This window comes from Staurois parvus, unplaced genomic scaffold (genome assembly GCF_062004578.1).
Source record: "Staurois parvus isolate SC_StPar_1 unplaced genomic scaffold, SC_StPar_1.0 ptg000207l, whole genome shotgun sequence".
Taxonomy (NCBI): Eukaryota; Metazoa; Chordata; class Amphibia; order Anura; family Ranidae; genus Staurois; species Staurois parvus.
This window is the reverse complement of record NW_028318003.1, coordinates 697,680-722,827: the sequence shown is the minus strand read 5'-3', so window position 1 is coordinate 722,827 and position 25,148 is coordinate 697,680. Positions and strand designations below refer to the sequence as shown.

The 25,148-nt window shown below is 44.6% G+C and overlaps 1 long non-coding RNA gene across 1 annotated transcript in view; it reads right to left on the bottom strand.

Annotated features, from left to right (window-relative positions):
• LOC149461210 (uncharacterized) overlaps window positions 1-24,907 on the bottom strand; it is a 41,521-nt gene extending 16,614 nt beyond the window's left edge. The window contains exon 1 of the long non-coding RNA XR_016312917.1: window positions 24,289-24,907. This is a non-coding gene — a long non-coding RNA (uncharacterized LOC149461210). The remainder of the gene's footprint in view (window positions 1-24,288) is intronic.
• Window positions 24,908-25,148: the final 241 nt, after the last annotated feature.

Sequence of the window (25,148 nt, the reverse complement as noted above, 5' to 3'; positions counted from 1 at the left end):
AGTTGTGGGATAGTGTTCTGTGGACTGATGAAACAAAATTAGAACTGTTTGGGCCCATGGATCAACGCTATGTTTGGAGGAGGAAGAACAAGGCCTATGATGAAAAGAACACCTTGCCTACTGTGAAGCATGGTGGAGGGTCAATCATGCTTTGGGGCTGTTTTGCTTCTGCAGGTACAGGGAAGCTTCAGCGTGTGCAAGGTACCATGAATTCTCTTCAGTACCAGGAGATATTGGATGGAAACGTGATGCAGTCCGTCACACACCTGAGGCTTGGGAGACGTTGGACCTTTCAACAGGACAATGATCCCAAGCATACCTCCAAGTCCACTAGAGCATGGTTGCAGAGGAAAGGCTGGAACATTTTGGAGTGGCCATCGCAGTCACCAGACTTAAATCCGATTGAGAACCTCTGGTGGGACTTAAAGAAAGCAGTTGCAGTGCGCAAGCCTAAGAATGTGACTGAACTGGAGGCCTTTGCCCATGAAGAATGGGCGAAGATACCCGTAGATCGCTGCAAGACACTTGTGTCAAGCTATGCTTCACGTTTAAAAGCTGTTATAACTGTAAAAGGATGCTGTACTAAGTACTAAGATTGAATGTCACTTGGGGGTTGAATAAAACTGATAATGCTGTGAGCACAGAAAAGACATTTGTGGTTATTTCATTATAACTGTTATGTTATATTTGTCTGACCTACAAGTGCCTCTTTAATGTAAATGTAAGCAAGATGACTGAATGATCAAAAGCAATGTCAAACTGGCCAAAACACTCAATTTCAGTGGGGGTTGAATAATTTTGGCCACAACTGTATAAGATCAAGCCTTCTCCTCCTACAAATAATGCAGCAGCATGAAAAACACATAAAAAAGTGTCAATACCATGCGATGTCACACTACAAAAATACACTGAAAAACACATCATGCTGCAGTTGCACTAGTGTGCACCAAGGTTTATTAACTTCTAGCTCAGTGTCTGCTTTGTTCTGGCCCAGTAAAAGACACTGTATTGTCTATGGAGTTAAGACGTGAGTAAAACTTCTAAAGGTGAGCTTGTTTGTGGCTTAATCCTTGAGAAAAACTGGTAATATGCAATAGACCTGTTAGGTTAACAGTAAAGGAACTATCATTTTATAGTTAGCGGGCCTTTATTTTTAAGTAGGTCATACATGGTTCTGTTTTTTCAGAAACTGAACAGATTCCCCCATCCATTACATATGAGGTGGCTGCACTACTGTATTCTGACAGCCAGACAGTCCCCCATTGTTTCTCATCTGCACTTGTAAATGCTGTATAGCATCTGAATAAACCTCATAAAGATTATTTTTTTCTGGAGTCTGTTGTGCATTTGTTCATGCTGTGGGCTCATCCCAGGGAGCTGATTGAGTCCAACTTCTTATCCCTGTTCACTATGCAGTATATATTATATATATAAAAAAAACGGAATTGCCTAAATATTTGGCACACAATAACTTACAAAATCACAACTGTATCCACAGAGACACAAACCGTACCATAATGGCAACCAGGAACATATCAGGAAAGACACAATAAGTATGATAGTGATTTAATGGGTAACAAAAATCAGGCCCATACTGACACAGCAGGAACATGTTCCCAGAGACAAAATCAGTGCTGTACTGACATAACCAAAGACATCTCTAGAGAAACTCAATATGGTACTAGAACAGATAAAAGGCTATCTGCACAACCAAATTTGTACTGAAACGTAGACTTTTATTGTGCAGGAAAATTATTTCTACGTACTCTGCATACACTGATATTGTTTGTGGCTGATGCTATCCCATTAGTGATTGTAAAAGCTTGCCTTTCTTCAAAAATAACAAACGTATTTATGTAGCCCCACCTTTTAAAGAGCAGCTCAGTAACTTTTGAGTTTTCTGTTCTACACCTCGACTCAAGAAGAACTCCAAGAACATCTTCAGCCCCTCTGATACACCTGACTGAATAAAAATTACTGCAGGCAGGGGCAAGGCTTGGCACTCAATGAAAATGGCAGCTTAGGGAAGGACCCACAGCCTGGACCAGTGTGAGACCCGCAGTCTTCTCTGCTCTCCTGCAGGCTAACCAGACAACTGACATGGGCTAACTGACCAGGCATCCTTCTAGGACCCGCACCCACCGCTCATTCTCAGCCTTTGGAGCCCAGAGTTTTCCCAGTAACTTTAAAACTAGGTTGCACATGGACCACGGGACTCCAAGCAAGATGACACTGATTCAAAGAGAGGAGGATAACAGCAAAGGGTCCCAGTCAGCTTCAGAGGATCTGGTAAGAGCCACAGAAGCTCCAGATCACCCACTTATACTGTCTGCATTGAAAGCCATTGCGGCTGACATCAAAAATACTTTCTCTGTGAGCATCACTGAACTCAAGGCAGCCCTGGCAGAGAAATTGGCCTTAGTGGAGAAAGCAGATACCCAGAGGGATAAAGTGAACCTGAATCATGAGTCTGCCACTGAAACTCATGTAGCACACCTGATCGCCATAAACAAGCATCAGGAAGACCTAGATAACAGAAGCAGGAGGCAGATCATTTGGGTTAGAGGTATTCCTGAATTCATCAACCCTGATCAAATCTCCTCTGTCTTATGCTCAGTATTTAATAACTTGCTCAGCAGACCCACAGATACACCAATTGACTTTGTTAGAGCACACAAGGCATTGAAGCCGAAACCAAGTGAGTCCGCTTCACCTCTTGACATTATCTGTTGCTCGCATTGCTTTAGCTTAAAGGAAGAAATTTTGGCAATAGTTAAAGATCGCTGTTGCTGGTATGTTGGCCCATTCCTCCATGCAGATCTCCTCTAGAGCAGTGATGTTTTGTGGCTTTGCTGGGCAACACAGACTTTCAACTCCCTCCAAAGGTTTTCTATGGGTTTGAGATCTGGAGACTGGCTAGTCCACTCCAGGACCTTGAAATGCTTCTTACAAAGCCACTCCTTCGTTGCCCGGGGATCATTGTCATGTTGGAAGACCCAGCCACGTTTCATCTTCAATGCCCTTGCTGATGGAAGGAGGTTTGCACTCAAAATCTCACGATACATAGCCCCATTCATTCTGTCCTGTACATGGATCAGTCGTCCTGGTCCCTTTGTGGAGAAACAGCCCCAAAGCATGGTGTTGCCACCCTAATGCTTCACAGTAGGTAAGGTGTTCTTTGGATGCAACTCAGCATTCTCTCTCCAAACACGACGAGTTGTGTTTCTACCAAACAGTACTATTTTGGTTTCATCTGACCATATGACATTCTCCCAGTCCTCTTCTGGATCATCCAAATGCTCTCTAGCAAACTTCAGACGGGCCCGGATATGTACTGGCTTAAGCAGGGGGACATGTCTGGCACTGCAGGATCTGAGTCCCTGGCGGCATAGTGTGTTACTGATGGTAGCCTTTGTTACGTTGGTCCCAGCTCTCTGCAGGTCATTCACTAGGTCCCCCCGTGTGGTCCTGGGATTTTTGCTTATCGTTCTTGTGATCATTTTGACCCCACGGGGTGAGATCTTCATATGACGTCCTCCCATTCTAACCACGCATGCGCGGCTCTGGGAGCGTGCAGCGTGGCGATCGGTGGTGCGCTGTGTCCCTCGGACACAGTGGATCACCGATCAATGGAAAGAGCCGAAGATGTCGGCTCGGTCATGTGATCAGCTGTGTCCAATCACAGCTGATTACATGTAAATACGGAAATGCCGGTTATTGGCATTTCTCTTCTCTCGAGCTGTCACAATGACAGCTCGAGAGGAGAATAGAGCGGGTGATCGGCATTCCTCAGAGGGGACATGTACACTGGTCATCAGGGCACTGATGATCAGTGTAGCCCCAGCAGTGCCACCTGTCAGTGTCCATCAATGCCATCTGTCAGTGCTCATCAGTGCCACCTACCAGTGCTCATCAGTACCACATCAATGCCACATATCAGTGCCTACCAGTGCACATCAATGCCACATATCAGTGGCCATCTGAGCTGCCTTTCAGTGCCATCTATCAGTGCCAGTCAGTGCCACCTATCAGTACTGCCAGTCAGTGCCACCTATCAGTGCCACGTATCAGTGCTGCCTATCAGTGCCAGTAAGTGCCACCTAACAGTGCCAGTCAGTGCCGCCTATCATTGCCACCTATCAGTGCTGCCTATCAGTGCCATTTATGAGTGCTGCCTTTGAGTGCCCATCAGTGATGCCTGTCAATGCCCATCAGTGCCACCTACCAGTGCCTCCTCATCAGTGCCACCTATCAGTGCCCATCAGTGCCCATCACTGCAGCCTCATTAGTGCACATCAGTGAAGGAGAAAAATCACTTATTTACCAAATTTTAAAACAAAAACTAAGAAAAAACGTTTTTTTCCCCAAATTTTCAGTTGTTTTTGGTTTGTTTAGCAAAATATAAAAAACCCAGAGGTAGTTAAATACCACCAAAAGAAATCTCTATCTGTCTCAAAAAAATTATAAAAATGTCATATGGGTACAGTGTTGCATGACCGCACAATTGTCATTCAAAGTGTGACAGCGCTGAAAGCTGGAAATTCGCCTGGGCAGGAAGGGGGTATAAGTGCCCTGTAGGCTAGTGGTTAATCCATCTAGGTCCTTCAGGACAAGATCTTTAAATACAAGTAAACAAGGAAATAAATTAGTCAGGGGATTAAACAGAGAGGAGTTTGATAATTTGGAATGCGTGACCTGAGGTACAATCTTTCTAGAGTCACGTATAGGGTTTGACAACAAGTATCTTTTGACATTTAATTTCCGTACATACTTCTGCACATTTATGAAAGTTTGAAATTTATTGAAAGGTATGCTGCTTACACTGGCCAATGTGTATATTCCCAACATGATGCAGACTTCTTTTTGTAGAAAAAGTGTTGAAGAACCTAAATGGTTTTCCTCTTGATGCACTCTTTTACGTGGGGATTTCATTGTACCCCAAGACCCCTTACAAGACATGTCCATGGGAAATCCAGCATACAATACCAATTCTTAAAAAAGATTAAATCGTTGCTTCACTCCCTATTCCTCTTGGACCCATGGCAGATGGCCCACCCATCTAGCAGGGATATTACGTTCTTTTCTATGCTCCATAAGAAATACTCATGCATAGATTACATTTTTATATCTCAGAGAGATCCCCCAATCCTACAGGAAGTGCACATAGGCATTCAATCCATTTCGGGCCTTGCCTCATCTCGGTTACTCCCAATTTTGCTGGGCCAAAGGTGAGGTAATGTTCTCGAAGATTAAATTAAATACAACTTTGCTAAAGGACCCTGATTCACCTGCTGTCAGGAATGAACTCACCACTGGTGGTGCTGTGGCTCACTTGCTCTGTGGGCTGCAGTACCAGCTCCTACCAGAGGGTGCTTTCAGCAGCCAGGGTCTCACTCCTGCAATCAAGCCATCACCTGAGGCTTATTGCAGGAGGTCTATTTAAGCAGGACCAGGCCTGCAATTAGTGCCTTGTAGTTTTTCTCATGAGCCCCTGTACCTGGTATCCTGTGAATCTTCTGTTGCCAACCTCTGCATTGTTCCTGACCCTGCTGACCATCTCCTGTTTAACCCCTGGCTTGCCTGACCATCCTTCTGCCTGATCCTCTGTACCGCGCTGCCCGTGAGTTACTGAATCCGGCTTGTGACCCTGACCATTCTCTGCCTGCTCCTCCGGTACCTCGCTACCCGCACGTTGCTGACCTGGCCTGCCTGACTACGCCTTACGCTACCCAGACGATCCATCCATCCCGCACGGATCTGTCCCTGTTACCAGGTCTGCCAGCCTCTTCACGTCAGGCTCCTTTCCCCGCACACCTCTGACGACGCTCTCTACCATTTCCGGACGTACTCAGGGGTCGCGACCTGGTCTCAGTCTGCTCCAAGTCCATCCCCACCATCAGGGGCCCTGGTGAATAAGCAGATTGGGACTTAGACCCCGCGTCCTGAGGAACCCTGTGCTGTGGGCTGCTAGAGACATCGCCAGGCGGTGCTTAACAGTGCCAAACGGCCTGCCTGACCATTCCACCTCCCCAGCCCTGACTACAGCTGTGTTCCCACACATTTCTGGTTATACCCGGATCCCTAACACCTGCATTGGCGACAATGAACCTACAATCATATTTTGCCAGTAATGATGAGCTCTCCCCATTAACCATCTGGGAGGCACACACATGTCTACTGAGGTGCGAATTTAATAGCTTAGATTCTCAACATAAAAAAGGTTGCGGAACAAAAAATTACAGATTTGGCTTCTAAAATAGCATATTGAGAACTGCTCTACAAACAGCCCACTGGAGATCACATAGCCACAGAACTTTTAGAGACTATGCAGGAACTTCAACAACTGTTAGATCTGAAAGCTAAACAATCCCTTTTTCATAGAAAAGGAATTTTTTACTAGCATGGAGATAAAACGGGCAAATACTTAGCGAAAGCACTGAAGGACCTTAACATGTCTTCTAATATTTTAGGTTTAAAATCATCCTCTGGGGCATTGGAGCACTCTACAGAGAAAATTGCTTCAGAATTTCACAGCTGTTATACCAAGCTATAAAATCTCCCTCTAATGCATAGTCCGCCATCTTCTCAGGGTGATAGACCTCAAATCTTTTGTGATTATTTAACACAAAGTAGTATGCCTACACTTTTTAAATCAAATACTGAATCGCTAAGGAAGCCAATCAAGGAAGATGAGTTGTTATTAGCCATCAAGGATTTAAAACCTGGCAAACACCGGGGCCCTGATGGCTTTACCTCTCATAAGTACAAAATGTTTACTTCATCCCTCCCCATCTGCTGCCTTAACCTTGGCTCAGCAAAATAATTCCTTTAAATGGATCCCACAAGTGCTGAAATAACTGGGTATTTGGCTTAGCCCTGATTCACAAGAAAATCTTTGTGATGAACTACAAACCCCTACTATGTCAAATAGGAAGACATTTTTCCAAATGGACCCTTAAGACCTTTTCATGGTTCAGCCATGTGGCTATAATTAAAATGGCCATTCTACACAGGTTGTTGTATCACTGTCATACATTACCCATTATTGTTCCTTCTAGCTTTTTTAAACAATTAAATGCTACAGTCTGGAAATTCCTTTGGACGGGAAAGAAGCCCTGTATTAGTCAATAATACCTGATGGTCCCTAAACTGAAGGGAGGATTGAGTTTCCTTCATTTCTGGTAATATTACCTTGTGATGCACTTGGCTTGAATAGTCGACTGGCATTGCCACAGCACTAATAAAGATGGGGTTCATTTGGAAGCAATCTCTACTATGATACCTTTGAAATACTCCCCTTGGATAATGTGGTCAAAATCCCCTCCTAATCTTAAATGCCACCCACTGATCGGTGCTACATTAGTAGCCTTCCATGATGCTGTCCGCCATGCGCTTACCGAACTTAACTTCTCCAGGCCCATTGACATCTTTAAACAATGACCCAGATTTCCCTCCTGGTTTAAACACTGCATTGGCCGATCATACCCCCTTACTAGCATTTCATTGTGTGAAGGACAGGAGCATTTTATCATACGACAGGTTGTTGGGTGTTATTGACCTCGCTGTTTGCACACCTTGGTCACATAGTTGGACAAAACCACTTCTCCCCAATCCTCCTCTTCTGGGGTCCCCTGCTGGCACTCCTGGCTCCTCCTCCTGCTGAGTGCCCCCACTTGCATGTGCATAGGGGGCACAAGGGGCCCTGCCCCCCTGCTCTCTCCTCACTGTCTGTACTTGCCTTTAGAACCACTTTAATTTCTTCAAGTGGGAGAAGATGGGAGACAGCCATTAGGCATTAGTGATTGCACCCAGCTAATAATGGCCAGCCAGTCTTCATAGCAAGATAGCATTAGATATGGTGCTCTATGAGCCTATAAATTAAAATGGGGAAGCAGGGCATACAAACTGGACCCTGGTAGCTTTGGTGCCCTCAACCATGGCCTATATGGCCTAGGGAGGAATCCAGTCCAGGATACTGAAGTACATACAAAACATCAAAAGCTGCTGGATACACCAAGGACCATGAGCACTGTGTTAGTTCTGGGCGGTCTGGGCAGTGAATAGTGTTTTTTGTCTGTCAATGTGCTGCTCAGAGTGGGGCAGATTCAAGAGATTGCACTGAAAGATATGCCTGCCTTTTAAACAATATTCAACTGCACTGACTCTAAAGTAACTACAGACAGGGCAAGCACCCCTGGACACTGCCCAGAGGGCCCACGTGCACATGGAGCCCCATCCAGGCTGGCTCTGACCTAAAGGGATGCTGCTGGAAGTGTTGAGGTCAGGTGGTATGGTAACTGTTACTGCACTGCACATGAATAACTCTAGTTACTAGGTGACTGAGTGAGCACCAGCCCAGCAGCATCTTCTGCCTGCCATCTCTGATCAGTGCAGGCGGTTCCATCTCCCCTAGTCGGGAGTCCATGGCTGGGAGCTGGTGCACATCTCCATCCTCTCTCTGACCATTGCCAGATGCTCTACCTCCACCCACTGCACTGAGAGTGGGTGCACAGTGCACTGTGAAGTCTGTTGCTGTGCCAAACCTCTTACTCAATATCTCACTCTCACAAATTCTGTGACTGAGATATTGACAGACATGATTTGGAATGAACAGCACTGGTGCTACAGAGGCCCAGGATTTTTGTCCCCCCTCTTTGTAATCCAGCCAATCCCTGCTGGGCCTGCATCGAATGCCCAACCCATGCAAGACTGCTAAATTGGTGAGTGAGTCCACTGTCCAACCCCCCCCCCCCACCTTGACAATTGCATATGTCCCCCCTCTGCCACTCCTCTGAAAAGCAATCCACACATAGATTGCTTTTCAAATGCATTTACCAGGTGATGAGGAGGCGATATGTCACCTTCTTACCACCTTTTTGAACTCCCTAAATGCAGCATCACCCCCACCACAACTATGTGCATTGCACGCGATTATGGGGAAGTTGCAGCGCAGACCCTTTTATTTGAATGGGTTGTGTTTGGTGAGCGGCAGTGCCCACAAAACTCAACTGGGGATATAATTCTATTCTAGCCACAGTCAGGAAGCAAAGCATCGTGGCTGCAGCTTGTGTATACCCCCAGCTGCATGAAGTACTTTTTTTCAGCATGCATCATTGCAATTGGTGAATTACATTGAACTGGGTGAACCGAATATGCCAGAGATAAGGCATTCTGCTTTGTTATGAGGTGGGACTGTGCTGGAATAGCCACCCAACGCAGTCCCACCGCATCTGGTGTGAATGTACCTTAACCACTTGCCACCCACCCGCAGTAGTTTTGTTGATGGTGGGTGGCACAAGCGGGTTGCCACCTGTCTTTTGGGTTAATAAACAGGTTTCAGCCTATCATTTTTGATAGGCACACAGTTAACCCCTTGATTGCCCCTATATGTTGTAAAGAGCTGAGCAAACTGTTGGCGCTATATAAATCCTGTATAATAATATAATAATAATAATATGCTAACCCATTCCCAGTCAGTGTCATTTTCACCTTGACAATGTACAGTATTATATCTGATCACTGCAATAGTGTCCCTAATAATGTCAGTGTCAGTCAGCGACCCTCCCAGTGAGGGTCTGTTAGTGCCACATTGCCCACCGCGCTGTCACAGTCCCACTGTATAACATCTATAGCTGACTAAATTCCAATATATATACCATCATTTGTAGACGCTATAACTTTGACACAAACTAATTAATACACACCTATTGGGTTTTTTTTTTACTGAAGACATGTAGCAGAATACATTTTGGCCTAAATATATGAAGAAACTTGACCTTTCATTTTTTTATGTCTTATTATAGAAACTAGAAAGTGTGTAAAATGGGCCAGGCTTGTATTACTTTGCCCAGGGGCCCATGATGCTATTAAGATGGCCCTGACTACAGGACAAACACAAGACCACAAACTCAATCATATAAAGTACATTGTGTAATACTTTGCATACCTGACAGGGCAAAAAAAACACATATTATGGGTGTAAGGACTTGACGTTTGCTCTAGCATAATTGCATGACAGTTTTTCATTACAAAGATTTTAGACATTGCTGCCATTCAATGTGACAAATGATACTGTATAATAAGGAATGAAGTTGTTTGTGAAATAAATATCATCCTCAAGCAGATGCAGATCCATAAAGGTTGAGGAGGAGGGTACCATGAAGTCTGATCAAGGTTTCTTCCTTACTCTCTCCCTGCTTTTGTATCACTAACCATGTTTAAATGTCAACAACAGGTGTGAATATGATTGGTGGCTCTATGTGAGAAGCAGAAAGAAGTATGCACTGTGAGTTCCAGCATCCCAAGCAGGCACATTCCAGGAACAGTGATTACCTGCAAAGGCAGTGGAATGGACTGTTGCACTACAGAAATGCCTGGATGAAAAACATACATAGTGGAAAGGGTAGCAGGGAATGGAGACAGAGCCTAGGGTAAATTTTACTCCTCTTATAAAACTAAACTCCAGGCAAACAGTTAAACACACAGTTGGAATGCATATAAATTAAATGTTTTCCTGCCAAAGGATTTGTGTTCTACCTTGTGATCTGGGCACTATTGCTAGAAGACATAGCCTTGCAAGTATTCCACTGTAGTAAACCAAATATTGATTCTGCCATCTCTACCTGAAAGCATGTTCAGTTTGTATTGGACTGTGGCTTTACAGGGCTGTACAGGGATTGCATAGTGGCTTTCTGTGTTATTATGGTTAGGACTAAAAAAATAAAACTTGAAAGACATATGTGGTTCCTATTTTAGTCACATAACTATGAATTATTATATGCGAATATTTACTTTTATTTTCACAGCCAGCAGGTATAGTTCTAGCCTCCTTTTCCATGTTCCTCTATGTATTCTTATCTACGTTAACCTGACAAAAACACCTGTTGTTTACAGAGCTCAGTGGCTCAAGCTGAACTTTGCAAACATCTGAATGAGTTTGAGCAGTCACTGCCTCCTTCCCCTCTTTGGCATGATGTTTTCAGATGTTTCAGTTAACCACTTCAAGTTCGGACACTTTCACCCCTTTCCAGTCCAGGCCAATTTTCAGCTTTCAGCACTATCACACTTTGAGTGACAATTACTCAGTCATGCAGCACTGTACCATTATGAAATTGTTTTATTCTTTTTTTCGAGACAGAGCTTTCTTTTGGTGGTATTTGATCACCACTGGGTTTTTTATTTCTTTCTATATAAAAATTAAAAAATACTGAACATTTTGACAAAAAAATTATTATTTGCTTAGTTTTTGTTATAAAATTTTGCAAATAGATCATTTTTCTTCATAAATTTAGGCCAAATGTATTCTGCTACATATTTGGGGTAAAAATAACCCACGTTTATATTATTTAGTCTGTGTGAAAGCTATAGAGTCTACAAACGATAGGATATACAGTATATTTGAAAATTGATCAGTTTAGATCCTAAAATGCCGGACACTGGTATGGGATATGGCAGTGATCAGGATGCTGGTATGGGATATGGCGGTGATCAGGACATTAGCATGAGGCTTGGCAGTGATCAGGACACTGGTATGGCAGTAGCCAGGATGCTGTTATGGGGTATGGGGGTGATCAGGATGCTGGTATGAGGTATGCCTGTGATCAGAACGCTGGTATGAGGTATGCCTGTGATCAGGATGCTGGTATGGGTAAGGCGGTGATCAAAATACTGGTATGGTGTATGGCAGTGATCACAACACTGGTATAGTGGTGATCAGGATGCTGGCACAGGGTATGGCAGTGATCAGGATGCTGGCATAGGGTATGGCGGTGATCAGGATGCTGTGATGGGGTATGGCGGTGATCAGGGGCGCTGGTATGATGTATGGAGGTTATCAGGGGCACTGGTATGGTATATGGAGGTGATCAGGGTGCTGGTATGGAATATGGCAGTGATCAGGGTGTTGGTTTGGGATATGGTGGTGATCGGGACACTGGTGTGGTGTATGGGGGTGTTTTGTGTGCACTGGGACAGGTGACAGGGCCTACCTGCATTATTTATTATTGATAATGTGGGGCAGTGATCACAGGGGCAATAAACTGTAGCTTTGGGGTGGCTAACACTGCAGTGCGTGTGTTCAAGCAGCCTGACAGACTGCTGTACACTCACAAACTGTAGGATCGCTTCTCTCTGCTCTCACACTGAGAGCAGAGAGAAGCGATCTTTACTTTCAGTTTCATTGTTTACCATGTGAGTGATGTGACTGGTCACAGCAGTCACATGGTAAAACACCACATGATCACCTGAACACAGTGATAATGGGATCCGCTGTGCCTGGGCGACACACCAATCACTAGGCTCTGGGGGGGGGGGGGGGTGCGCTCTGTGAGCTGGCGCAGGAGCCATTGATGTGGGCTGACATACAGGAATGTTAGTCCGCATCGGCGCTACTTCCTGTCTGCTGTCTATCTGGAATGTGCAGACGGGAAGCGGTTAAAGACAACATTTTTGTGTTTTCTCTTTATCTATCCATTGGAATCAAGGAATCAATTGTCACTTGTGTAATCTTTTGGTAAAACAAGTGTAGCACCACCATTAGAGATGAGCGAATCGAACCAGGCGAACCGGAATTCGAGTCGAATTTCAGGAAATATTCGAATCCGAAATTTTGCCTACTTCGGGTGCGCGAATCGAACATTTCCCGATCAGCCGGCAAAAGTGTCCCTGCAGTGAGCTCCGCTATTTCTGAACAGTTCTCTGACAGAAGGAACACATGTTTAGCGGTTGAAACATTGTATCTATTAGTTTCCATTTAGGATACAGATGTTTCAACCGCTGTACATGTGAAGAAGCTGTCAGAGAACTGTCAGAAATAGAGGAACTCTGCACATACACTTTTTGCCGGCTTGGAATTATTCTTCTTTTCATCCTACTTCTTCTTCTTCTTCTTCATCCTCATCCTCTTCTTCTGAGGATGAGGATGAGGATGAAGAAGAAGAAGAAGAAGAAGAGGAAGTAGGATGAAAAGAAGAATAATTCCAAGCCGGCAAAAAGTGTATGTGCAGAGTTCCTCTATTCTGCAGATACACTTAGAGGAGCTCTGCAGATACACTTAGAAGAGCTCTGCACATACACTTTTTGCCGGCTTGGAATTAATCTTATTTTCATCCTACTTCTTCTTCTTCATCCTCATCCTCAGAAGAAGAAGAAGAGGATGAGGATGAAGAAGAAGAAGAAGAAGTAGGATGAAAATAAGAATAATTCCAAGCCGGCAAAAAGTGTATGTGCAGAGTTCCTCTATTCTGCAGATACACTTAGAGGAGTTCTGCAGATACACTTAGAGGAGCTCTGCACATACACTTTTTGCCGGCTTGGAATTAATCTTATTTTCATCCTACTTCTTCTTCTTCTTCTTCTTCATCCTCATCCTCATCCTCAGAAGAAGAAGAAGAGGATGAGGATGAAGAAGAAGAAGAAGTAGGATGAAAATAAGAATAATTCCAAGCCGGCAAAAAGTGTATGTGCAGAGCTCCTCTAAGTGTATCTGCAGAGCTCCTCTAAGTGTATCTGCAGAATAGAGGAACTCTGCACATACACTTTTTGCCGGAAACCGCTGTATGGAGGGAATGTCCCATAACTGTCAGAAATAGACTATTTCTGACAGTTCTGGGACATTCACTCCATACAGCGGTTTCAACCGCTGTATGGAGGGAATGTCATAGAACTGTCAGAAATAGACTATTTATGACAGTTCTGGGACATTCACTCCATACAGCGGTTGAAACATTGTATCTATTTTTTTCCATAAATGACATTCTGCAAATACACTTAGAGGAGCGCTGCAGATACACTTTTTGCCGGCTTGGAATTAATCTTATTTTTATCCTACTTCTTCTTCATCCTCATCCTCATAAGAAGAAGAAGAAGAAGTAGGATGAAAATAAGAATAATTCCAAGCCGGCAAAAAGTGTATCTGCAGCGCTCCTCTAAGTGTATCTGCAGAATGTCATTTATGGAAAAGAATAGATACAATGTTTCAATCGCTGTATGGAGTGAATGTCCAAGAACTGTCAGAAATAGACTATTTATAACAGTTCTGGGACATTCACTCCATACAGCGGTTTCAACCGCTGTATGGAGGGAATGTCATAGAACTGTCAGAAATAGACTATTAATGACAGTTCTGGGACTGTCCTTCCATACAGCGGTTGAAACATTGTATCTATTTGTTTCCATAAATGACATTCTGCAGATACACTTAGAGGAGCGCTGCAGATACACTTTTTGCCTACTTCTTCTTCTTCTTCATCCTCATCCTCTTCTTCTTCTTATAAGGATGAGGATGAAGAAGAAGAAGAAGAAGTAGGATGAAAATAAGATTAATTCCAAGCCGGCAAAATGTGTATCTGCAGCGCTCCTCTAAGTGTATTTGCAGAATGTCATTTATGGAAAAAAATAGATACAATGTTTCAACCGCTGTATGGAGTGAATGTCCCATAACTGTCAGAAATAGACTATTTCTGACAGTTCTGGGACATTCACTCCATACAGCGGTTTCAACCGCTGTATGGAGGGAATGTCATAGAACTGTCAGAAATAGACTATTTATGACAGTTCTGGGACATTCACTCCATACAGCGGTTGAAACATTGTATCTATTTTTTTCCATAAATGACATTCTGCAAATACACTTAGAGGAGCGCTGCAGATACACTTTTTGCCGGCTTGGAATTAATCTTATTTTCATCCTACTTCTTCTTCTTCATCCTCATCCTCATAAGAAGAAGAAGAAGAAGTAGGATGAAAATAAGAATAATTCCAAGCCGGCAAAAAGTGTATCTGCAGCGCTCCTCTAAGTGTATATGCAGAATGTCATTTATGGAAAAAAATAGATACAATGTTTCAACCGCTGTATGGAGTGAATGTCCCAGAACTGTCAGAAATAGACTATTTCTGACAGTTCTGGGACATTCACTCCATACAGCGGTTGAAACCGCTGTATGGAGGGAATGTCATAGAACTGTCAGAAATAGACTATTAATGACAGTTCTGGGACATTCCTTTCATACAGCGGTTGAAACATTGTATCTATTTGTTTCCATAAATGGATCCATTTATGGAAACAAATAGATACAATGTTTCAACCGCTGTATGGAAGGAATGTCCCAGAACTGTTAGAAATAGTCTATTTCTGACAGTTCTATGACATTCCCTCCATACAGCGGTTTCAACCGCTGTATGGAGTGAATGTCCCAGAACTGTCAGAAATAGTCTATTTCTAACAGTTATGGGACATTCACTCCATACAGCGGTTGAAACCGCTGTATGGAGGGAATGTCATAGAACTGTCAGAAATAGACTATTTATGACAGTTCTGGGACATTCCTTCCATACAGCGGTTGAAACATTGTATCTATTTGTTTCCATAAATGAATCCATTTATGGAAACAAATAGATACAATGTTTCAACCGCTGTATGGAAGGAATGTCCCAGAACTGTTAGAAATAGTCTATTTCTGACAGTTCTATGACATTCCCTCCATACAGCGGTTGAAACCGCTGTATGGAGTGAATGTCCCAGAACTGTCAGAAATAGTCTATTTCTGACAGTTCTGGGACATTCCCTCCATACAGCGGTTGAAACCGCTGTATGGAGTGAATGTCCCAGAACTGTCAGAAATAGACAGAAACTGTCACAGAACTGTCCTTCTTCTCATCCTTCTCCTTCTTCTCATCCTTCTCCTTCTTCTCATCCTTCTCCTTCTTCTCATCCTTCTCCTTCTTCTCATCCTTCTTCTCATCCTTCTCCTTCTTCTCATCCTTCTTCTCATCCCTCTTCTCATCCTTCTCCTTCTTCTCATCCTTCTCCTTCTCCTTCTTCTCATCCTTCTCCTTCTCCTTCTTCTCATCCTTCTCCTTCTCCATCTTCTCATCCTTCTCCTTTTCCTTCTTCTCATCCTTCTCCTTCTGCTTCTCCTTCTCCTTCTTCTCATCCTTCTCCTTCTTCTCATCCTTCTCCTTCTTCTCATCCTTCTCCTTCTTCTCATCCTTCTCTTTCTTCTCATCCTTCTCCTTCTTCTCATCCTTCTCCTTCTTCTCATCCTTCTCCTTCTCCTTCTTCTCATCCTTCTCCTTCTTCTCATCCTTCTCCTTCTCCTCATCCTTCTCCTTCTTCTCATCCTTCTCCTTCTTCTCATCCTTCTCCTTCTCCTTCTTCTCCTCCTTCTCCTTCTCCATCTTCTCATCCTTCTCCTTCTTCTCATCCTTCTCCTTCTGCTTCTCCTTCTCCTTCTTCTCATCCTTCTCCTTCTTCTCATCCTTCTCCTTCTTCTCATCCTTCTCCTTCTTCTCATCCTTCTCCTTCTCCTTCTTCTCATCCTTCTCCTTCTCCTCATCCTTCTCCTTCTCCTTCTTCTCATCCTTCTCCTTCTTCTCATCCTTCTCCTTCTCCATCTTCTCATCCTTCTCCTTCTTCTCATCCTTCTCCTTCTTCTCATCCTTCTCCTTCTCCTCATCCTTCTCCTTCTTCTCATCCTTCTCCTTCTCCTTCTTCTCATCCTTCTCCTTCTCCTTCTTCTCATCCTTCTCCTTCTCCATCTTCTCATCCTTCTCCTTCTCCTTCTTCTCATCCTTCTCCTTCTTCTCATCCTTCTCCTTCTTCTCATCCTTCTCCTTCTCCTTCTTCTCATCCTTCTCCTTCTCCTTCTTCTCATCCTTCTCCTTCTCCTTCTTCTCATCCTTCTCCTTCTCCATCTTCTCATCCTTCTCCTTCTCCTTCTTCTCATCCTTCTCCTTCTCCTTCTTCTCATCCTTCTCCTTCTCCTTCTTCTCATCCTTCTCCTTCTCCTTCCTGATCTCCAAGGGCATTTAAATTAAAGGTACAGTGTTCTGCACTAATTTAAAGGCTCTCTGAAGCCTAGAAACCCTTTTTATAAGCCATCTTCGTAGCGAAGAAATTCGCATCGAATCGAATTTCATACTGGAATTCGCCGAATCAGCCGAATCGAATTTTTCAATACTTCGCTCATCTCTAACCACCATCATGATAGCCGAAATGAGATGACGGTCCCCAAAGGTTGCCCTGATGTTGCAAGCCTACCGACACCTCTGATACCCCAGGTTCAGACATAATGCACAAGGAATCACAATTGCAAAGACACCAGAATGCAGTAAAGCAATTACAGTAAGTATTTACTAAATGTTCTTTAGTCAACAGTTAATGCAAATACCTCTCATGGTAATCATGTAACCATCTGGTTTTCTACTCTCAAGGCGAAACACAAATACACTTGCAATGGTAAACACAATAAATCAGACAATGCTTCAAATATTTTCAGAGAGAACCTTTGACCCCAGGTATGAAAGGGAAAAGAAAGACTTCTCAGTGCCAGCCTACTCCCTTAAAAGCCTGATGCCACAGGTCTGGCAATGACAACACATTTGTAAGAGCTAAATGTGTGAGCTAGTCTATGAATGAATTCTAGATAAAGTCCCCCTTTAAAATTTGCACATATGCGAGGCACAGAGTCCTTGGCTTGAGAGGTAGCAAAAGGAGTCTTGATGGACAGGGGTCTTGAATCTTCAGCTGGCTCAAGAAGGGCCCAAAGAGATTGCTGTATAAGGCTCCATTTACATTGGGCATTTTAATAACACTGGTAATGTTAGCTGTGTAATGTCATGTTAAAAATTTGAGTTTTTCAGTGTTTTTTATTTTTATAGCTAAAAAACTCCTAGAATCCCACTAGTACTGGGCGTTTTTTCCAGGCAAAAAGCGCCCCTACTAAAAAACGTTGATTACAGTCTATGTGTGTATGGACACATAGGATAACATGGCTGTAGAAAAACCCGTCAAAAGCCAAAAACAGCAGCTGTAAAAATGTCCAGTGTGCATGAGGACTACTGGTGACCAGCAATAGTGGATAATACTGTATAAATAAATGATTTCTGGTGAAACCTGATTTATGAGAAGACGTATGGTAAAAGGTGTTTGCATGCAGTGTACACAGTGTGGGCTTTTGCCCGCTCACCAATCCTGATGACACCGTGGCTCAAGGGATTCAGGATGTCCTGGAAGGCACCTGCAGAATTTGCAACCAGAGTGTGGCGCCCAGCCTAGCACTTTGTGACACTGGGATTCCACTGTGGCAGTGACAATATGCATGGCTCCAGTTAGTCACTCTGCCAACAGGAAGCTGGGAACAGATGATCTGCCTGCAGGTCTGTAGCTGACCCACCAAAGATCCTCCACACTGTCCGGACCGCGCGGCCTACTCCACTCCCTCCTCTCAACTTCAAGCTGTAGTCCCAAGAGCAAGTCCTTCTCCTGGAGTCTGATTCATGTATCTTTTCCCAGCATTCCACCTCCTCTTCCAGCTGGCTGGAACTTGTAGTTCACAACAGTATTGGTCCCTCTGCAAATCCAGCGTTCTGAACTATATATCACACAAGCCTCCACTCATTCCATAATCCTCGGCTCTTCTGTAGGGTCTTTACCTTTCTCTGTGCCTCTGAATATTTCACTATCACAGCCGAACTCTAGAGGGAGTGCTAGCTCAACATAGTTATTATGAATGTCTTGCAATGATACAAGTAAGTATGCTAGTACTGGGCTACATCCTCCCCCCACTTGAAATCTTTGGTCCCCAAACAGACATAAACGTTACTAAGCATTATTTTTACTAATAACTAATAAAGCTACACACACATATCATAATGCCATCAACCATAGCTTAAATTCAACAACAGCTGGCATAATTCAGGATTTTGTTGAAGCCATTCATATATACCTCCATTTGACTCACAGCCAAACTGCTGACAAGTCAGGGCTATCACTGTGGTCCACCCAGGAGTGTCAGAGGGTGACTCAAGGTCACCTCCTACCCAATGAATGGTAGAAGGGTCTGGCACAGGGTTTTGCCATTTGATGGTAGGTATTAGTTTGTCTCAATTCTCTCTTAATACCTCATAGGTTAGTCTTTTTGCCTGGTTTATGTTTTGCCTCAGTCAATTTGGTAAGGGCTCTTCCAGAATCAATGAGACGATGAGACTCCGAACACAGCTGGGCTGGCTCTAACTTAGCAAGAGAAAGTTCAGTGTTCTCAAAAGCAGACACAGAGCTTGCACTCTTTCAGATGTCACATGATTCCAGTCGTCTGGCTTTCTGGCTGGCCTATAAGGCCTCTGAGACAAAGCATCTGTGTCTCTATTCCCTGTTCCAGGTTGATATTTCAGACTGAACTGGAATGCGGCCAAGGCTGCTAGCCATCAATAGTTGGTAGCAACCAGCTTGGCTGAGATCAGTAGATATGTCAAAGGATTATTATCAGTCTTCACTACAAAAGAGGCCCCATATATACTGCACATATAGTTTTTTAACTTGTCTACTACTTCCCACTTTAAGGCCAGAAACTCCAGCTTGTGCCCAGAGTAATTATTCTCGAACAAAGTTATGCTTAGACTCACATGGCTATGGGGCAAAGGGCACCATCCTGTTCCTGATATAGGACTCCTCCCATCCTCCTCCCAACCCCTATCGACTGGCATCCACATGAAGCTCATATGGCTTATCTGGGTCTACGTAAGCCAACATGGGTGCTTCAGTGAGGCTTCTCTTGAGGTGATTGAAATTCCCCTTACACTGAGGGGTCAACTGCCCCTGGATAGGCTCTCTTGACTTCCAGGCCCCTGACCTCTCTTGTCATAGCTGGCAGTCTTCATCAGCCCCCTCATTCTTGAGTACCTCATTAAGGGGCAAGGGAATCTTTGTGAAGTTCACCACAAATCTGATAGTAGGAACAGAATCCTTGAAAAGACCTCAATTCCGTCAAGGTCCTTGGTTGGGGCCAAGTTGTAGCAGCATCCAGCTTCTTAAGGTCTGTAGCAGTAGCTTTAGCAGAGACTACATGTCCTAAGTGACAGAGGTTTAGTAGAACTGGCACATCTCTAATGACAGCTTCAGCCCCTCTTCATGAAGTCTCTCAAATACCTTCTTGAGCCTTGACTCATTCTCCTCCAAGGTCCTTCCAAAGACAATGATGTCGTCCAGGTAAACCAGTGCCTCAATTAGGTTCATGTTGCCATCAGTTGCTGGAAAATGCATGGGGCTCCCAACAATCCTTAAGGCATCCTGCTGAATTCGAAGAACCCCAACGGGCAGATGAATGCCGTCTTCTCCCTACCACTAGGGATCTGGTGGTATCCACTTTTCAAGTCCAGCATGCAGAACCAATTTGCCCCCAGCAGGCATTGAAGGGCATTCTCAATACAAAGGGTGGTGTACAAGTCAGGAATGGTCCTTCTTTCAAGGTTCTGTAGTCAATGCACATTCACAGTGTCTCATTCTTCTTCCTTACCACCACAATAGGGGAAGCATAGGGACTCCTGGATTTCCAAATTACCCTGATCTCTTCAGCTCAGCAAGCTGCTACCTGAGATCTTCTAGATCACTGAACAGGACCAGCCAAGCTATTTCCCTGAATGGCTTATCTTCCTGCAGCCGAAGCCGATGCTGAGCACTTTTGGCACAACCTACATCAAAGTAATTCCTGGAGAACATCTTCTCCCATCTGGACAACTGATCTCAGACTCTAGACTGCCATTCCGGAGGCAACGACTCAGTCCAGGAAAGGAATTACCCTTCCAGCTTCTCATGGACCCCTTTTTCAGCCATCTCTGAAGGAGTCACTGGAGCGGCTGGACTTGTCCAATCAACATTCATGCCTTCAATGTAACTGGCTGATCCGTGACATTTCGGAGCCTGATTGGCACTTTCCGTCCATTCCTGGCACTATCTCTGGCACCAGTTCCACCCCTGCTTCACCTGGCTGCGGGTAAGTGTCCAAGACAAAAAAGGGGCCTGGCTGGTCCCAATTCAACTTGAGAGCGGCCTTCATGTAGATTATCTCATTTGGCTGCAGCACTTTCTCTCTTGCTCCTAGCCTCTATAGCCTCCCCACCCCTTCAGCTGGAGCATTCTGCTCTCAGGCTACTTGCTTAAAGGCTTTATGCAATTGATGGTGTATTCCTCTAAGCACAGAATCTTCCTTCCCAGCCAGTGGAACTAATAAACCACCTCACCAGGTCAGTATTGGTTCCTATCAGCATTCAGTTTTGATCCACCTCTGGGGGTCGAGGGCACACAACAGCCAGTGTGTCGAAAGTTTCTGTCTTTCCTGCTACAGATGGCCCAAAGGTAATCTTGATTGGGATGTAGCCATCGTAGGGAATTTCTCGGATCTGATTCCCCAGATCTCTAGCTCTTGCAACTTACACATTGAAATGTGTTTCATATATCTGTCATAGAAATCCATATACAGCAGTGTCATTTGTGCGCCAGTGGCCAAGAGAGCTTTGGTGTAAATCCCTTCCACTTGCACTGACACTATGGGGGAAGAGCCTATAAACGTTTCTGGCAGGTTAGCTCTCTTTCTAGAGTAGGCCAAGTTCCCTCCTCTCTTTGTTAACTGCTGAAAGGACCTAGCAGTGGGTCTGAAAGACGGTGGTGCATTGACTCTCTGTGCTCAGTCCTGCCTTAGGTGGCTGGATCTCCAGCTGAGTTGAAGGGGCAGCTGTATGAGCTGAAGTCTTCCTCTTACACTTCGATCTGGATTTCCTCTTCTTCCCTCTTTTGATGCTTTGGATTTTGTCGGGGTTCTCAGCTGGCTCTTTCATTGAGACCCCTTGAAGTTTCCCACCTTCTGGGCAAGCATGAGATTTTGTAATGCTTCCAATACTTCAGCTGCAGGGTCTGGATCACCCTTCTTTGTGGACACTGAGTTTGAAGATGCCCTCGTTCTTCACAGTGGAAGCATTTCCTCAGGTCAGGCTTAGTCACTTGCAGTTCAGCCTGAGCCTCAATCGCTTGTAATAGAGCCTGTTGCATCCTGCCTGAGGTCTGAATGACTTGAGTCAGCAGTTCAACTGGGACCGCCTCACTGAAGGTCTTGACAATGGGAAGGTTTGAGCTTTCCTCAGTCTCCGTATCCAATCCAGATCACAGGATCCGATCCACTGATATAGTCAGTTTCTCACCCTTACATTAACCGCCTCCCACCCGCCATATAAGGAAGGGTGCAAGGCGGTTCTCTCGTTATGATGTCCTCCCACTCTAACCGCGCATGCGCGGCTCTGGGAGCGCAGTGGATCACCGATCAACGGAAAAAGCCGAAGATGTCGGCTCAGTCATGTGATCAGCTGTGTACAATCACAGCTGATCACATGTAAATATGGAAATGCCGGTTATCAGCATTTCTCTCCTCATGAGCTGTCATGCTGACAGCTCGAGAGGAGAGCCGTAATCGGCATTCCTCGGAGGGAACATGGGCACTCATCATCAGGGCACTGATGATCAGTGTGCCCTGATGATCAGTGTGGCCCCAGAAGTGCCACCTGTCAGTGCCCATCAATGCCACCTGTCAGTGCTCATCAATGCCACCTGTCAGTGCCCATCAGTGCCTCATCCATGCCACATATCAGTTCCTACCAGTGCACATCAATGCCACATATCAGTGCCCATCTGAGCTGCCTTTCAGTGTCACCTATCAGTGCCAGTCAGTGCCGCCTATCAATGCCAGTCAGTGCCACCTATCAGTGCTGCCAATCAGTGCCACCTATTAGTGCCCATCAATGCCGCCTAACAGTGCCACCTAACAGTGCCAGTCAGTGCCGCCTAACAGTGCCAGTCAGTGCCGCCTATCAGTGCCACCTATCAGTGCCATATTTGAGTGCTGCCTTTCAATGCCCATCAGTGGCACCTACTAGTGCCTCCTCATCAGTGCCCATCAGTGCCCATCAGTGCAGCCTATCAGTGTCCATCACTGCAGCCTCATTAGGGCACATCAGTGAAGGAGAAAAATCACTTATTTACAAAATTTTATAACAAAAACTAAGAAAAAACGTGTTTTTTTTCAAACTTTTCAGTTGTTTTTGGTTTGTTTAGCAAACAATAAAGAACCCAGAGGTGATTAAATACCACCAAAAGAAAGTTCTATCTGTCTCAAAAAAAGTATAAAAAATTTCATATGGGTACAGTGTTGCATGACCACGCAATTGTCATTCAAAGTGTGACAGCACTGAAATCTGAAAACAGGCCTGGGCAGGAAGGGGGTATAAGTGCCCTGTAGGCTAGTGATTAATAGGTATGTTCAAACTTGTACTTTAGATCTGAGATCTTCGCTACGCTACCAAAAACCGCATACAACGTTTCAATGTAGTTTGTAGTTTGTAGCCACATAGTCTGGTTTCCCCATCCATCTCTCTCTTTTCACCACCTCTGGGACATCCCAGTCCTCCACTGCTTGTAGAGCTTGGTCCATCAGGGGTATTATTCGAGCCTCAACCCCTTCTGCCAAACACATAATGTCCTTTTTGAAGCAAGCCAGTATTGCCTCTCTCCACTCTAGCTGGGCAAAGGTGCAATGTAGGCCAAATTTGGTCCTCATGTCAATGAGATAAGCCCCTTTTCTGGTACAACTCTCTTCACTAGCTTCCAAATCTCCTCTTCAGTCCATTCACTCCCAGGTATTTCCGCCACTGTACACAACTCCAGTCAGCTACCTTGTTTATGGCCACACACTGCCACTTTGGCTGGGCCCATCTGTTCTCCATCTCTCGGCTCATCAGTCTGCTTGCTAGGACCAAGCCCCCAAATGTAGCACCACCCTTGTAAGGGCCACTATGAGATGACGATCCCCAAAGGTTGCCCTGACCTTGAAAACCTTCCAACACCTCTGATACCCTGGGTTCATACAGAATGCACAAGGAATCATGATTGCAAAAACACCAAAATACAGTAAAGCAATTAAATATTTACTAAAGATTCTTTAGGCAAAAGACAGTTAATGCAAATACTTCTCAGAGTAGTCACCTGTTTTCTACTCTCAAGGCGAAATGCAAGTACACTTGCATTGGTAAACACAATAAATCAGATAATGCTTCAAATATTTCCAGAGAGAGCCTTTGACCCCAGGTATGAAAAGGGAAAAGAAAGATTTCTCAGTGTCAGCCTACTCCCTTAAAATAAAGATGCCACAGGTCTAGTAATGACAACACACTTTGTAAGAGCTAAACGTATTAGCTATTCTATGTACAGATTCTAGATAGAGTCCTCTTTTAATATAAGCGCAAATGTGAGGCACAGAGTACTTGGCTTGAGAGGTAGCAAAAGGAGTCTTGATGGTCAGGGGTCTTGAATCTTCAGCTGGCTCAATTAGGGCCCAAAGAGATTGCTTTGCAATGGTGACCAGCAATAGTGGATGATATAAATAAATGATTTCTAGTGAAACCTTCTGATTTATGAGAAGACGTATGGTAAAAGATATGTGCATGCAGTGTGGGCTTTTGCCAACTCACCAATCCTGATGACACTGTGGCTCAAAGGATTCAGGATGTCCTGTAAGGTTCCTGCACAATTTGCAACCAGTGTGTGGTGCCTGACCTAGCACTTTATGACACTGGGGATCCGCTGTGGCTGTGGCAGTGACATGTGTAAACTCCAGTTAGTCACTCTGCTGACAAGCTGGGGACGGATGATCTGTCTGCATTTCTGTAGCTCACCAACCAAAGATCCCCCACACTCTCTGGACTGTGCAGCCTACTCCACTATTCACAGCAGCCAGGTTCCTCCTCTCAACATCAGCCTGTAGTCTCTAGAGCAGGGGTCTCCAAACTATGGCAGTCCAGGTGTTGAGGAACTGCAAGTCCCGTGAGGCCTTGCAAGACTCTGACAGCCACAGGCCAGACTCCTAGAGGCATGATGTGACCTGTAGTACTTCAACAGCTGGAGGGCCGTAGTTTGGAGACCCCTGCATTGAGTAAGCCCTTCTCCTGAAGTCTGATTTATATATTATCTACCAGCATTCCACCTTCTCTGCCAGCTGGCTGGAACTTGTAGCTCACAACAGTATTGGCCCCTCTGCATATCCAGCCTTCTGAACTACATATCCCAGAATCCTCCACTCATCTCACAATCCTCGTCTCTTCTGTAGGGTCCTTCCCTTTCTCTGTGCCTCAGAACAATATTTTGCTATCACAGCTGAACTCTAGAGAGAACTCTTGCTCAACATAGTTCTTATTATAGCACTGGGCTACACAAGGATGTTATACAAATAATCCTAACCACTTCAGCCCTGGAAGGTTGACCCCCTTCTCGACCAGGCCATTATTTGCTATTCAGAACTACATTATTTCAGCTGGTAATTGTGTGGTTATGC